Source organism: Chanodichthys erythropterus, chromosome 19 (assembly GCF_024489055.1).
Source record: "Chanodichthys erythropterus isolate Z2021 chromosome 19, ASM2448905v1, whole genome shotgun sequence".
NCBI lineage: Eukaryota > Metazoa > Chordata > Actinopteri > Cypriniformes > Xenocyprididae > Chanodichthys > Chanodichthys erythropterus.
The window spans coordinates 13,592,208-13,607,023 of NC_090239.1; the positions used below are offsets into that span (position 1 = coordinate 13,592,208).

The following is a 14,816-nucleotide window of genomic DNA, read 5'->3' on the forward strand; positions in this document are numbered from 1 at the left end:
CAGTCGAAAAAGTGTACTGTTTTAGTCATTTGGAACCAACTCATTCTCCCTTGAGGTACAAAATTCAGCCATGGAACTATTAATTCTCATACTCCATGGAAGGCTTCTCCCTCTGATTTACACACAGATTTTTTATTTTTTATTTTATTTTAGTGTCATTTTGCAATAGGTGCAATTTATATATATATATATATATTTATATATATATATATATATATATATATATATATATATATATATATATATATATTTATATATTCTTTTAGATTTCATATAATATAATTCATATAATACATATTTGTGTACTTCACCTGATCTGTGATTGCCATTAGCTTTTGTGTAAACAAAGATGTAGGCAAAAAATTAAATAACATAGCAGTAATATTTACAAGTAATCTGCCCATATAAATTTAACATAAAACACAACACAGTCATTAAGTATTTGGTAAAACTTTACAATAATTTGTCAGCATTAGTGCATTAGGTATCATGAAATAACAACGAACAATATTTTTTACAGCATGTATTAATCATGTATTAATCTAGGTTAATGTTAATTTTTAGATCGCAAAATAATGAAAACGCTGTATATCAGTCTGCACAACCCGTAACTTTAACCAGCACTACATTCATGTCTTCGTATCATACCGCGGACACGTGCTCTCTTGTTTCATACTAACAGAATAGTGACATCTGTAGTGAACATGACCTTCGAGTACTGTTGTCAGAAATATCAATATTTACATAAATTCCCAAAATCAATTGTTCACATGATGCTTTTGCGCCACATTTTTGTTTGTAATTTCAGGAAACATTAGTTAAGTACATCACATATCTTTATTTAGAGCAGGTGGTCTCAAAGGACAACACAACGTAAGAAAATGCGTAGATCACGGAGTGACATGACATGCTGCTTGGTTCAACCATTCCGAACCGCATACAACTACACTACTCGTACTACGATTACAATATTTTTTGGCATAAATAGTAAGAGTAGTACGCAGGTTCGAATTCAGCACTGCAGTATATGGCAGTTTTCCCTGTGGTATCAAAAATGGTACAGAATATCGATATTTTTCAAGGAATCGAATAGAGGTTAGAAATTCCAGTATTGTGACAACACTACCTCAGAAGACTTCAGTTTTAATATTACTGTAATATTGGTGCGATGTTTGTTTTTGTACATTGTAGCTTTTTTCTTATCAGAAGCTTTAAAATATTTTCATCTCAAAATGATGTGAACATGCATGAATTAAAAGTGAACAATTATAAAATTAAATTAGCATTAACCTAGATTAATAAGTGCTTTAGAAAAAGTTCATTATTAGTTTACGATAGTTAATGCATACCTAATGCAGTATAAATATTGTTAAGGAATTAACGTGTTACAAAGTATATTTAAGCTCTCTGTACAAAAACAAAATAGGCATTCCTCAGATTTAACATACAAAAGCAACATACAGACTTTGGGCAGTACTTTCCTGTTTATCTTTTATGTAAAACAAATAGAGAGCCCGACAATAATAAGCACCATTGTGCATTAAGATAAATAATCTGTTCCTTTGGAGTCAGGAAGCTAAAGTTGCCAAGTTGGTGAGTTTTACTCTGCAATGCTCATATTGTGCACATTGTGTTTATCCTATGTGTACAGGCCTTCCGTATGGATGGATTCTGATTTGTCAGTATAGAAAGTATAAATGTCCAACTCATTAGAAGTCAAAGCCAAGAATCCTCTGCATTGTAGTTTGGAGAAACAGCTCTCAGGTCAGTCTGAGGTCGACGCAGAACTTCCAGTCTTGTCTGCCTCAAGGAAATAGGATGGAGGAGACAGAATCCTCACTGATCAAAGAGAATCCATTTGACAGGCCTGGGGAATGGAAAACATCACAAAAATAAAACGGTGTGGAGAAGTTCTTCCCACAGTGTTCTGGAGGGCTTTCCATGGCTGCATTGTAGTACCCTACAATGAAGATCATCAAATCATCAAAGCCCATAAGATCAAATCATCACAGCCCATAAGATCAAATCACCACAGCCCATAAAATCAAATAGAGCAAGAATCTTTTCATAAATATGAGAGAAACTGATTTTTGCACTAGGAAATATGCCTCTTTTTTGATGTGAGTCATGTTCGGAAGGATTCTGATGGCTACTGTTGCAGTTGTTTGAAGGAAATGACTCGCATCATAGTGGGTCACTTGGGAGAGGGGAGATGAAAGTTCTCCCATTTTTCTTTTGGTTATTGCCCTACTTTGAAATTTGATTCTTGATGACAAATTTTGACAGATGATCAAAAAATAAATATATATAAAAAATAACTCAGTTCACAGTGATAATAGCCCAGAGTTTGAGAAAAAATGATGAACTGGGAATTGCTTTTTCCCTCTTAAAAGTCTTCCAGGATTGAAACGGATCAACAAGTGAGGTGGTGGCAACTCCAACCCCATATTGGCAATTTAATGTGGGGATAATCCTTGTGCCGTGACTTGCTTTTCTTCCTTTGCCCACTCTGCTCTTCCTTTGCTCTCCGTCTTCTGTTTGGAGGAGGGAGGTACCAGCCGTCTTGGCTTGCTTTCCTCTTGTCTTGCCCCCAGACAGTCATCTTTCCCTGTAACGGCAGCAGAACAACCAGTTAAACTATGTGGAGCTGATCTGGCAGATAAACATGCGTTTAGTCTGTCGGATCGTGCTAACCCAGACCGCTCTCCCATATGGTCAGGTTTTGAACAGAAGGGAGAAAGAACATTATGTGACTGTGTGGAATTGATTAAGCAGTGCACGAAGGCCAAGACTCTTGCTTTATCTAGCTTTCATTTTCCTATGTTACCTATTACGGTAGTGCTCGATTACTAGAATGCACTGCCTAGGGTGTGATCCATAAAAATGGTGGTTTATAGATTCTGGCTTCTAATAAAACAAATCAAGATATCATTTGCTTCACTTTAAATTTGCTCCAGTATTTTAGAGATCTGGCACTGCAATGACATTTCCATATCTGCAAACTGTTTGAGAACAATGGCATTGCAAACAATAAGATTTTCTTGACATCTATATTACAAAAGCGAAAATTGTCTCTTTATTTTCCAATTATGCCTTACAATGCAGTCTTATTTAGTTTTTCTCTATTACTAACCTTTTAATGAAAGAAAACTATATTTCAATAATAATAAAAGTTCTGAAAGAAGTACTGAAAAAGCATAATTATGAGTGTACTCCAGTTCTTTGGTGACCATACTGCCCCCTTTAGTTACAACCATATTGAGTCCAATCCTAGCTTTGTTTGCATATAAACCTGAGAACAGTGTGCAATCAAACACCTACAGTACGTCGCATGATTTCGGGCTTGTTCCATTGCCCAGGAAGGTGCTGACACACACAGCAGCTGGTGTATGTTGTGTCATGTCATGACATGAGTCAAAATCTGCCATAACCCTTGAAGCTATCAGAAGGTGAGATATAGTCCTGTGCTTTAAATAACACAGTAATAATAGAACAGTCTATTCAGCTGCCTCAAAGATTTGTTGACCTAGTGAACTGAGAACGATTGCCTCTGTGTATTTATGTAAGCACTGCTCACTCAAATACTTGACTGTGTTTAGTCTTGAAGGTCATTTCAGTAGTATAATATTAAACATTAAACTTAATTACATTTTTCCCATGAACTTACACTTGAATATTTATTTTAACACTGTAGCATAGTAAATTATTATTTTTTTTTTTTACACTGTAGCATCATTATGTCAATTATGTAAATAGAAGACTGCATCCACATGTACCTTATCCTATAACAGTTAGTTCAGGTCCTCGAATTTGATTGGCAGAGTGAAGTTCCACTGTGTTTGCAGGTTCCTGACAGGCAGTGACTCTTTCTGCAAGTTACATCAATATAGACCTTAGTCAGTTTAGATGCCATATTGAATTTAAAGGATTAGTTCACTTTAAAAAATAAATTACCCCATGATTTACTCACCCTCAAGCCATCCTAGGTGACTTTCTTCTTTTAGACGAATGCATTCGGAGTTATGTTAATAATCACCCTGATTCTCCAAACTTTATAATGGCAGTGCACAGAAATCACATGTTTGAAGCCCGAAAAAAGTGCATCCGTCCATCATAAATGTACTCCACACAGCTCCGAGGGGTTAATAAAGGCCTCCTGAAGTGAAGCGATGCGTTTGTGTAAGAAAAATATCCATATTTATCCAAGTTATCAAGTAAAATAACTAGCTTCCGCCAGACCACCTTTGTAAGTTGAATACGGAAGGCGTTGGATGTAGCGTAAGCATTTTGAACTGTGAGAGGCATTGCACTTTCTTCGTAAGTTGAATACAGAAGGTAGTCTGGCGGAAGATATATATTTTACTATATAACTTGTTAAATATAGATATTTTTCTTTCACAAATGCATCACTTTGCTTCGGAAGGCCTTTATTAATCCCCAGGGATTAACAAAAGCCTTCACTTGGGTTAATAAAGGCCTTCTGAAGTGAAGCAATGCGTTTGTGTGGAGAACGTTTATAATGGATGCATGCACTTTTTTTCGAGCTTGGTTTCTGTGCACTGCCATTATAAAGCTTTAGAGCATCAGGGTGATTATTAACGTAACTCAGACGAATACTAGATTGTATTCGTCTGAAAGAAGAAAGTCATATACCCCTATGGCTTGAATGTGAGTAAGTCATGGGGTAATTTTCATTTTAAAGTGAAATAATCCTTTAACATGGATGAAAACGAGACTGTGAGGCATATGGCAAGTACTGTATAAAGGACATAGATCATGTAATTTTTACAACTCACAACTCTTAAAACATGAGGTTTTTTTTTTTTCTTTAGAAAGACATTTCGTCAGCTGAACAATCAGTATGTTGTTAAACAACAGTACAATCCATTGAATGCACTCTTATTCTATCCCTCACAGCCACGTTTTCATTCCTGTCAGAAATGAAATATGACACTACTACCTTAATTAAGGTCTATACCAGTAGGTGGCCTCAAGTGACTGTCTTTAAATGGTTAGTTCACCCAAAAATGAAAATTCTGTCATTTATTACTCACTCTCATGCCGTTCCACACCCGTAAGACCTTCATTAATCTTCAGAACACAAATTAAGATATTTTAGTTGAAATCCGATGGCTCTGTGAGGCCTTCATAGGGAGCAATGACACTTCCTCTCTCAAGATCCATAAAGGTACTAAAAACATATATAAATTGGTTAATCGAATCTGCTGTTCGGAGCGCCAAAGTCACGTGATTTCAGCCGTTGGCAGTTTGACACGCGATCTGAATCGTGATTCGATACATTTATGATGCGATGCTTCCTAAAACAGTGTTTTTAAATCAGTCATCACTAAATTAGTCATTATTTAGTTTTTTTTGGCGCACCAAAAATTTTCTTGTTGCTTTATAATATTCAAAACGTGAATGGCTTTATGAGCGCAATACTGATTCATTCTGTTAATCGATGAGGAACAAAACAAGTGACTTGCTTAATGAGTGAGTCATTGAATCATTTAGTTAACCGATTCATTATAACACACTACTTTATTCAGAAAAGAATTGATTCTGCTTTGGCTTAATTTGGAAGTATTTTCCATCATGGAGCAAAACTAACAAAGTAAGATGGAAATACTGTCTAAAAAGTTATTTTCTTCTTATTAACTTTTTTTTTATTGAACTTTTGTAGTATAAAAGCAGTATAACACTCTTGCTTATGTGCTATTGCTTAAATAAAAACACCTAAATGAAGATGGCAACACAGAAGAAATAATAAATCATAACTTACAAGTAAGTGAAGTAAATGATTCTAACCCTAAATCAGAGGGGTATGTGGCAATATGTGCAGCTGTCAGTGGCCTTTTAGGCTATTACTCTGGGCAATAAGAAAATCATGAAGGTCCTCATCCGAGGAATTATCACAGTGGGATTTAAGCAAGGTGACATCTGCCGGACAGACCAGCTGCGCGCAGCCCTACCGATCACAGATTAGCAGACAGATTGTTTACACTGCATTTGATCTCCAACTGTTTAAATTCCATTAGCTGTGCAACAGGCTTCCCAAAAATCTGAGGTCCTACCAACCAAAATCATGTCATGTCCAAAAATGTCTTTCCTAAACGTTTTCCTCTTAACACCTACGATAAATTGCATATCTGCCACTAACCATTCCATGAATATTAATTGAGCAGACACGTTCTCCATTAGTTCTTGTTTAGATTTTCAAAAATAGACTTCTCTCCTGTTGTGTGCAATAAGCGATTGTTTTCCAGAAAAGGCAAGAACAGGAAGAAGACCTCACTATGTACCAGCAGTCATTAGAAATGTCCCCAAAATAAATGAAGCTTGTGCTCATTATAAACAGAATGACTTTGCATCAGGGCCAGAAGATCAGGGGCTGAGCAACAAGGCAGAGCAGTCCACAGTCTCCTTACTGTAATTACTAGGAAATAGAGAAGAAATGTCATCACTGGGTGAAAGAAAGAGGGGGAAATCCAATAAATTAGATTTAGTCAGGCACCAAGCATCTTCTGGCCTGTTAGCACCTACAGCAGCTTGAGTCATGCCCTGAATTCTGAGTACGTTCTGGTCGAACAAAATTGAACTCCTTTAGGGCGGTTGTAATTTTGTATGGTCCTTTCATGCTACTTTAAGTCAATCCAATCACCAGTGAAAATACAATGCAGAAAGAAAATGTGCAAGAAGCTTTTGACAATCTCCATTTCCAAGAGCACAGCTGACACGCCACTCTGCTAGTTTGTTCTTTGGTTAATGCAGTGATTACTGTTTAGGAGCCATTCCAAGTGACATGAATTCTGTTGAGCTCGCTCCAAGCTTTTCTTGTTTGATTTCAAAATTGTTTGTATACTACATACTCAAAAAAAAAAAAAAAAAAAATAGCACTTTGGCTGAACATGATTCAATCATGGACAGTGGTTCCACGTGATTGAAACAAGTAAAACCAAATTGAATCAACCATGTACAAGTAACTAGAATCAATGGTGTTTATTTAACTTGAATGAATTGTTTTTATTTAACTTAAATAAATGGTTTTCATTTAAATTGACATTCAAATAATCCTACAATTAATGCTTTTTTTGTTCAATACTGTGATGTAACAATGTAAATTTAACTTTTCTTTACACGTGTGATTTTTGGTGTTGGCAGTTCAGAAGTGATACTGATTTCAGTGCACTACTAGTTCACTACTATAACAGTTGCTTTATTGTTAAAGCAATTTGAATTCTTAGCAAGTCCTCAACCCAAGCATATGTGGAAGCTCCACACTTTACCACAATGGTAACCCCTAAAACCACTAACATAACAGAAACTTTTAAATACCAACATAATAGAACATTGAACATTAACAAGTCTCTCCATTTTACCATCTTGCTTGAAAATGCATACAATAACACTTTATTTCAACATTTAAGTTGCGTCCTAAATGACGCACTATACACTATGGACTTATACACTATGTACTTGCGCACTATGTATTCATCCATGTAGTGCCTGAATTGTATAAGATTATTTTGTCATTTAACAACAGAGTCCGCTACCCCCTCCCCCTCCGCTACATAATTAAAGCTGCAACAGTTGAGTGCATGAAGTGTCCAACATTCCACACTTTGTTTTTTCCATTAATTTAGTGCATCATCCGGGTATTTAAAGTGTACTTTTTCTTTTTGGAATTTCAGTGTGAACGCACTACTCACACTATTTATACTTAAAAACATCATAGAATAGTGCATATGCAAACTGGGATGCACAGTTACTCTCCTAATTCAACCCCTTAGCAAAACATAATGGGAAGAGAAAGTCCTGTTGATTGGGTTACTTGATTTAAACATGTTATTTAAAAATGAAAACATCAAGTGAAGTCAAAGAGTAACCGTTTCAAATCAAATTAAGATGAAGCAATCACATTTTATCAGAAACCTGATAAAATGGTGTTAAATCAAAATAAATTGTTTAAATAAAGTGAGCATCATTTTTGAGTGTATTGTACACATCAATATAAAGCTTAGTACCCTTCATTTGCTTACTTAAAGGGATAAGTCACCCAAAAATGAAAATTGTTTCATCATTTACTCTCCTTCAAGTTGTTCCAAACCTGTATGAATTTTCTTCTTCTGCTGAAATGGGTGACCAAGCATTTGATGATGTTTGGTTACCCATATTCCTCAAATTCATTTGGTTACCCATATTCCTCATATCTTCTTTTGTGTTCAGCAGAAGAAAGAAATTCATACAGGTTTGGAACAACTTGAGGGTGAGTAAATGATCATTTTTGGGTGAACTATTTATTTATTTATTATGCATGTTTTATCCAATGCAACTTAACATACATTCCCTATATGGACATTCCCTTCTGGCCAGCTATCATAGTGCCTTAATTGTTTCATAGTGCAACAGAGATAAGATATCCTTCTTATAGACTAGATCATAGATCACAATCTTTAGGGGTTTGAATGCACTTCCTTTGTACTTCTTTCATCATCAAAATGTTGTATATTTAAAGAAATGAATAGTACTTTAAAAAATATCTTTAAATATCAATTCAAATGAGATGTAGTTATATCAGTAGCCTAATAAAAGCTGTTTTATTTAATATGCAAAAGGATTTAAAACAGCAAGAATGTTGACAATCTTTCATTACCATTATTTGACTTCAAAGTTACAGTAGTGCTCAGAATTATTGGCACCCTTGGTAAATATGATTAAAGATGGCTGTAAAAATAAATCTGCATTGTTTATCCTTTTGATCTTTAATTCATAAACTTAGCAAAAGTCTAACCTTTCCTTGAAGAAAAAGAATTGAAAGTGGGGGGAAAGTCACATTATGAAATAAATGTTTATATCCAAAACACGTTGGCCACAATTATTGGCACCCTTTTATTCAATAGTTTTTGCAACCTCCTTTTGCCAAGAAAACAGCTCTGATTCGTCTTCTATAATGCCTGATGAGTTCGTAGAACACCTGACAAGAGATCAGAGACCATTCCTTCATACAGAATCTCTACAGATCCTTCAGATTCCAGCTCCATGTTGGTGCTTCTTCTCTTCAGTTCACTTCACACATTTTCTTTAGGGTTCAGGGGCTTGCACCATGAAGCTGGATTAGCTGGCTAGCCAGGTAAGTTTCAGATTAGTTTGCGCCAACCTGGGTTTTAGGTACCATGAAAGTAACTTGGCTTTTAGTGGTGTTCATCGCCATAGTAACTTACGCTCCACGACTAACCTGCTCCAGGGCAGGTTATGTTCTGTGTTAGAGATCTCAAACTGAAATTGGACCAATCAGACGTAAGCTAAGTGACACTGACACACCCAACGCAATAAAGTCACTCCCCCAGTTTCTCTTCATCTAAATTAAAGGTCATTATATAGTAAAAACAAATATTTAACGATGAAATTGTCTGGTTTTAATGATAATATAATTTATATATGATTTTTATAATTATATGATCTATATTTTTATTAATCACATGCAAATTTAGTGTAACAGTAGTTATTAAGCACTTAGTTTCAATGAATATTAATATATATATCATATTTAATATAGGCCTAAATAAGGACTAAATATACTCTTTAAAAATTACTACATGTGACCTTGTATGTTTAAGTCTCTATCGCTATATATTATCAACTAACTTCACAGCTTTCACTTGCACTGATAGAGAAAGATCATTTCTTTTATTTGTCCTCTTTCACAGACAAGTATTTTCCATTAGTGTAAACGCATTTAAATTCTTCATTTTCAGCAAAAGAGTTTTGAATCACGCTGGCTCTCGTGAGAAGTGAATCACAGTTTATTTCTGTTGCAAGACATGTGATTGGCTGTTTGCCACTGATGTCACGGATTCATATGCACGCGCTCCACAAACTCAGGATCAAAGCCTGAGTTGACAGAGAAAGTTGATGATCAGCATCATGGTACCAACAAAGCCAGATTGGAGTGGTTTGGTTTTGCCAACTCGAAACTAATCCTATAACCCTGAGTTTGTTCATCTACCATCATGGTACAGGCCCCAGGTCAGGGAACTGGGAAGATCACGGCAGAAGCTTCATTTTGTGCTCAGTGACACATTTTTGTGTTGGTTTTGATGTTTGTTTTGGATCATTGTCCTGATGGCTCATTAAAGGATTTCTAGCAGAAGCAGTCAGGTTTGACTTTTTATCTGTTGATATTTGGTAGAATACCATATATCTGAACAAGATGTCCAGGACTTCCAGCAGAAAAATAGGCCCACAACATTAAAGATCTAGCAGTATATTTAAATGTGGACATGAGGTATCTTTTATCCATGTGTGCACCAAACCCATCTGGTGGGTTTGCCGCCAAAAAGCTCTTTTTTTAAAGTTTCATCTGACCATAGAAGCAGGAGTTCCAATCATGTCTGACAACTTAATATACTGGAGATTGTTTCTGGATGAGAGCAGAGGATTTTTCTTGAAAACCTCCTGAACAACGTGTGGGGATGTAGGTGCTGTTTGATATATATATATATTTTTTTGCACTTTCTGAGACTCAAGACTCAACTAATCTCTGCAATTCTCCAGCTGTGATCCTTGGAGAGTCTTTGGCCACTCAAACTCTCCTCCTCACCGTGCATTAGACACTCGTCCTCTTCCAGGCAGATTTGTAACATCTTTAGTTAATTGGAACTTCTTAATTATTGCCCTGATAGTGAAAATGCTTTAGCTGTTTTCTTACAGCTACTTTCTATATTGTTCTATAAGCTCAGCAATCTTCTGCTGCACATCATAACTATATTCTTTGGATTTACTCATTGTGATGAATGATTAAGGGAATTTGTCCTTTGTGTTTCCTCATGTTTATACTCCTGTGGGACAGGAAGTCATAGCTGGACAATTTCATGTTTATGGTCACCCTGGTGTGCTAAAAAAAATGTAAATATGAATGGGAATATACTACAGAGATATATTTTTTACTCATAAAAAATTATAGGGGTGTGAATAATTATGGCCAACATGTTTTGGAGAAAAACATTTGTTTCATAATGTGATTTCCTCCCCACTTTCAATTCTTTTCCTTCAATGAAAGGTAAGATTTTTACTCATTTTATGAATTAAAGATCAAAAGGATAAACAATGCAGATTTATTTTTACAGTCATCTTTGATCATATTTACCAAGGGTGCCAATAATTCTGAGCACCACTGTATCTATTTTCAGATGACTCAGAATGCTCTGCACTTGTATTTGTTATCTGTCCTCCCTGTACTTCTCTGTGCTTTGTACATATTTGTACACATTTATAGGTCACAACATGTTCTTGTTTCTATTTCAACACCAGCCCAATATAAACCTGTTTAACTGCCACTTGATTCATTCAACAACAACAATGAGCACTGGATGATTATATAAAAAATATGAAATTGGCGAGACAATTTATGTTTTGGGAAGAGTCTTTTCAGGATATTTTCAGTGGTGTTAGTCACTTAGGTTTTCTGCTTTTTCTCTTCTTGCCTGAAGGATAAGCCTGTTTGATTTACCTCTCATTTAACTGCTAAGAATTTAAGGGAATTAAAATAGCAATCTGTGAAAAATATGGGGAAAAATACATAAAAAGCAGGTATTGTTTTTGTGGTCTGATTTGTGGTCTAATGCATTGCACTAGTAAATCTTTTGTGTTGTTTCTGATTAAATCAAGCTGTTGGAATATAGTGTTTGGCTGGAGGTGGGAAACCATAATGCAGTGCATTATGGCGCGGTCTGTGGAATGACCTGAAATGCTTTGTAAATCAGTGAGATTCAGACAGTGAAAGGCAGAGTAGAAACTGAGGGCAGGACAATCAGCCAGAGAGCACATAAGCGGCAATCGAATGTCAACAGGTGCCATGATTCTCTCTCTCTCTCATTTTCCTTATCAGTTGCGCTTCATCTAACATGTGGTGGGCACAGTGATCCTGGCCAGTACACCCTGCAGCATGCCAGCTGAATATCACAGTATTGCCAAAGCTTCCTCATCAGAGTGCCTTCATTTGCAGGTTAGCAGGGAGGAACTGTGTATGCGGAAGCCCATTAAGCAGGATTTCTAAATGAAGTCCTTGTGTTATATGCAAAAGGATTTATAAAGAAGGTTATTACTGAGTATTATGATATGTGTTGCAGGTCCTCCTGATATAGAGATGGCATGTATGTGAAGTGTTCGCTCCACTACACTTTGTCTGGTTTCCAGCATCACCTCCATCCCATTCTCATTTCAGTTAATCCCAGTGATTTTCAACCCCCATGCTTATCAGTGTACCACAGGGCACTTCTCCTCTACACCATCCTGTGTCTTTGGGTTAAGAGCTGAACAGAATGGGTTACTGGTGATGATTTGTGTCGAGACCCCTGTTGGATTAGCTTGCTGGGTGACGCTGTGTGAGTCACATTTTCCAGTTGCCATAAAAGAATGGCATACCATAAAGAGGGCTTTTGCCCTGACAGTTTTGTGCATGCGAGATGTTTATGTTATATTGGATCTGTTTAAGGGGTTAGTTCACCCCAAAAGGAAAATTCTGTCATTAATTACTCACCCTCATGTCGTTCCACACCTGTAAGACTTCCGTTCATCTTCAGAACACAAATGAAGATATTTTTGATGAAAGACTGCCTTTGTAACTAACATTTTGATGCTTCAAAAAACTTCATAAAGAGTCCATATGAATTGAGTGGTTTAGTCCAAATTTTCTGAAGAGAATCAATCACTTGTTATGATGAACAGATTTAATTTAGGCTTTTATTTGCATGTAAACATTGATCAGTGAACAGAAGCAGAAGCTCTTAAACCACTCGATTCATATGGAGTTATTTCCGATCTCTTTATAAAATATTTGAAACGTCAAAGTGGTAGTTACAAAGGCAGTCTATGGAAAGAAATCTGACAGCATTCTGTCATCAAAAAGGTCTTCATTTGTGTTCTGAAGATGAACAAAAGTCTTACGGGTGTGGAACGACATGAGGGTGAGGAATTATTGACAGAATTTTCATTTTGGGGGTAAACTAACCCTTTAAGACATCTGGTGTACTCTAACTAAGTGATGTTTTGTGCCCAGTTTAGAATCTTTTTTAGAAGATATTTGAAAGAAGCTATAAAAGAATATATTTAGAAAAAAAATGTCTGTCTTTTGTCAATGTTGTTTGGGCCCTATTTTTTTATTTTTTACAAACATCTTTATTTTAAACAAAGTCATAAAGGTATGGAATGGCATGGGTGTGAGTAAATGATGACATAATGTTCTTTTGTGAGTGAACTAACCCATAAAGTTTGCATTAGATGATGGTGAAATTAATCTAAAATCTAAAAACATATACTACCATTCAAAAGTTTGAGGTTGATAAAACTTTTTAATGTTTTTGAAATGTTTATGCTCACCAAGTCTACAATTATTTGATCAACAATACAGCAAAAACAGTAACATTGTGAAATATTATTACAATTTAAAATAACTGTTTCTTTTTTCAAAATATTATACAATGCCAAGCTGAATTTTCAGAAGCCATTTCTCCAGTGTCACATGATCCTTCAAAATCCAGCTGATTTGGTACTCAAGAAACATTTCTTATTAATATCAATGTTGAAAACATATTTTTGTGGAAACCATGATAAGTTTTTCATAACTCTTTGATGAAAAGAGCAACATTTAATTAAAATACAAATCTTTAACAATATACACATAACAGTATGCATGTCTTGACTGTCTCTTTTGACCAATTTATTGTGTCTTTGCTGAATGTAAGTATTAATTATGAAACCATACTTAAAAAAAAATAAAAATACAACTGTCTGCCGATAACAGATGTGATTGCAATATGTTGTGCACTTCAGTGACAGAAGTAATGGGACTGAGATTTTCCCTTTGAGGTTAGAAACCAGGTTTAAATTTCAGTTAAATGAAGTAGTATCTTGCTTTTCAAGGGCATTGGCTGCATTTTCATGGACAAACATCCACAAAAGATCCTGCAATGTCCTTTTAAATACATCTCATGAATCTATAATGTTAAGTTCTGGATTGAGTGTCTGTTTCATATGAACAGCAGCTAAAGCAGCGGGTGGATGGGCAGAAATGTGAGTACACCATGCAGTGCCACTGTGTTTTCTGTGTAAGTAAACCCTGCAGTGAAGTCCCTGTCACTGAGATTAGAGGAAGCTTTTTCCCCAGTTTCCATTTCCTTAAGTTATTATTGTGGCGAGACCTGGGAACACTACCTCTTTGTTGTTTAAAGGAAAAGGAAAAAAAAAACTGCATTTCATGAATCTTGAAACAAATTTTTGGGGAGAAGTGTTTGTGTTTTTCAAACTCCCCTATCTTGTCTTGTACCGATGATGTGTGGAGGGTGAGGAAAAGTTCTCCACTCTATTTCAGATGGATGGTTCATATGGTACATCATGCATCAGACGAGTGAACCTGGGGCACTAATGTCTGATCCTTGTTACTTCCCCTGTGACTCATTCCCTCAATTAGCTCCATCTGTAGTGCTGTAGAGTTCACACATGCACAGACACTCAGATAAATAAGTATGTGTACACAAAAAACATGCACGGCACACACGCTCTTGGTGCAGAATTGGACAACCATGATTTTGGGTGAAATTTGTATTTATTTATTTGCTATTAAAGTGCATGGAAATTTCTGATATTTATGCACTACTTTTTAAAATAAAATGGAATATGCTGAGTTTGAAATACCAGAGCTATTTAGCATCAGCATTTATCTGCTGTGTTTTTAATACGCTGGACATCATCTTTAACAGACTTAAACATATTAAAAAAATGTTTTTGTTTACTTTTAAGAATCACACACCATCCAGAGA

General features: G+C 35.7%; 1 protein-coding gene across 1 annotated transcript in view; it reads right to left on the reverse strand.

The window, feature by feature from the left end:
- Window positions 1-234: 234 nt before the first annotated feature.
- The window catches only part of LOC137008155 (urotensin-2 receptor), a 38,300-nt gene continuing 23,718 nt past the window's right edge, over window positions 235-14,816 (reverse strand). The window contains exon 3 of the mRNA XM_067370013.1: window positions 235-2,608. The gene's annotated coding sequence lies outside the window, so the exon portion shown is untranslated. The remainder of the gene's footprint in view (window positions 2,609-14,816) is intronic.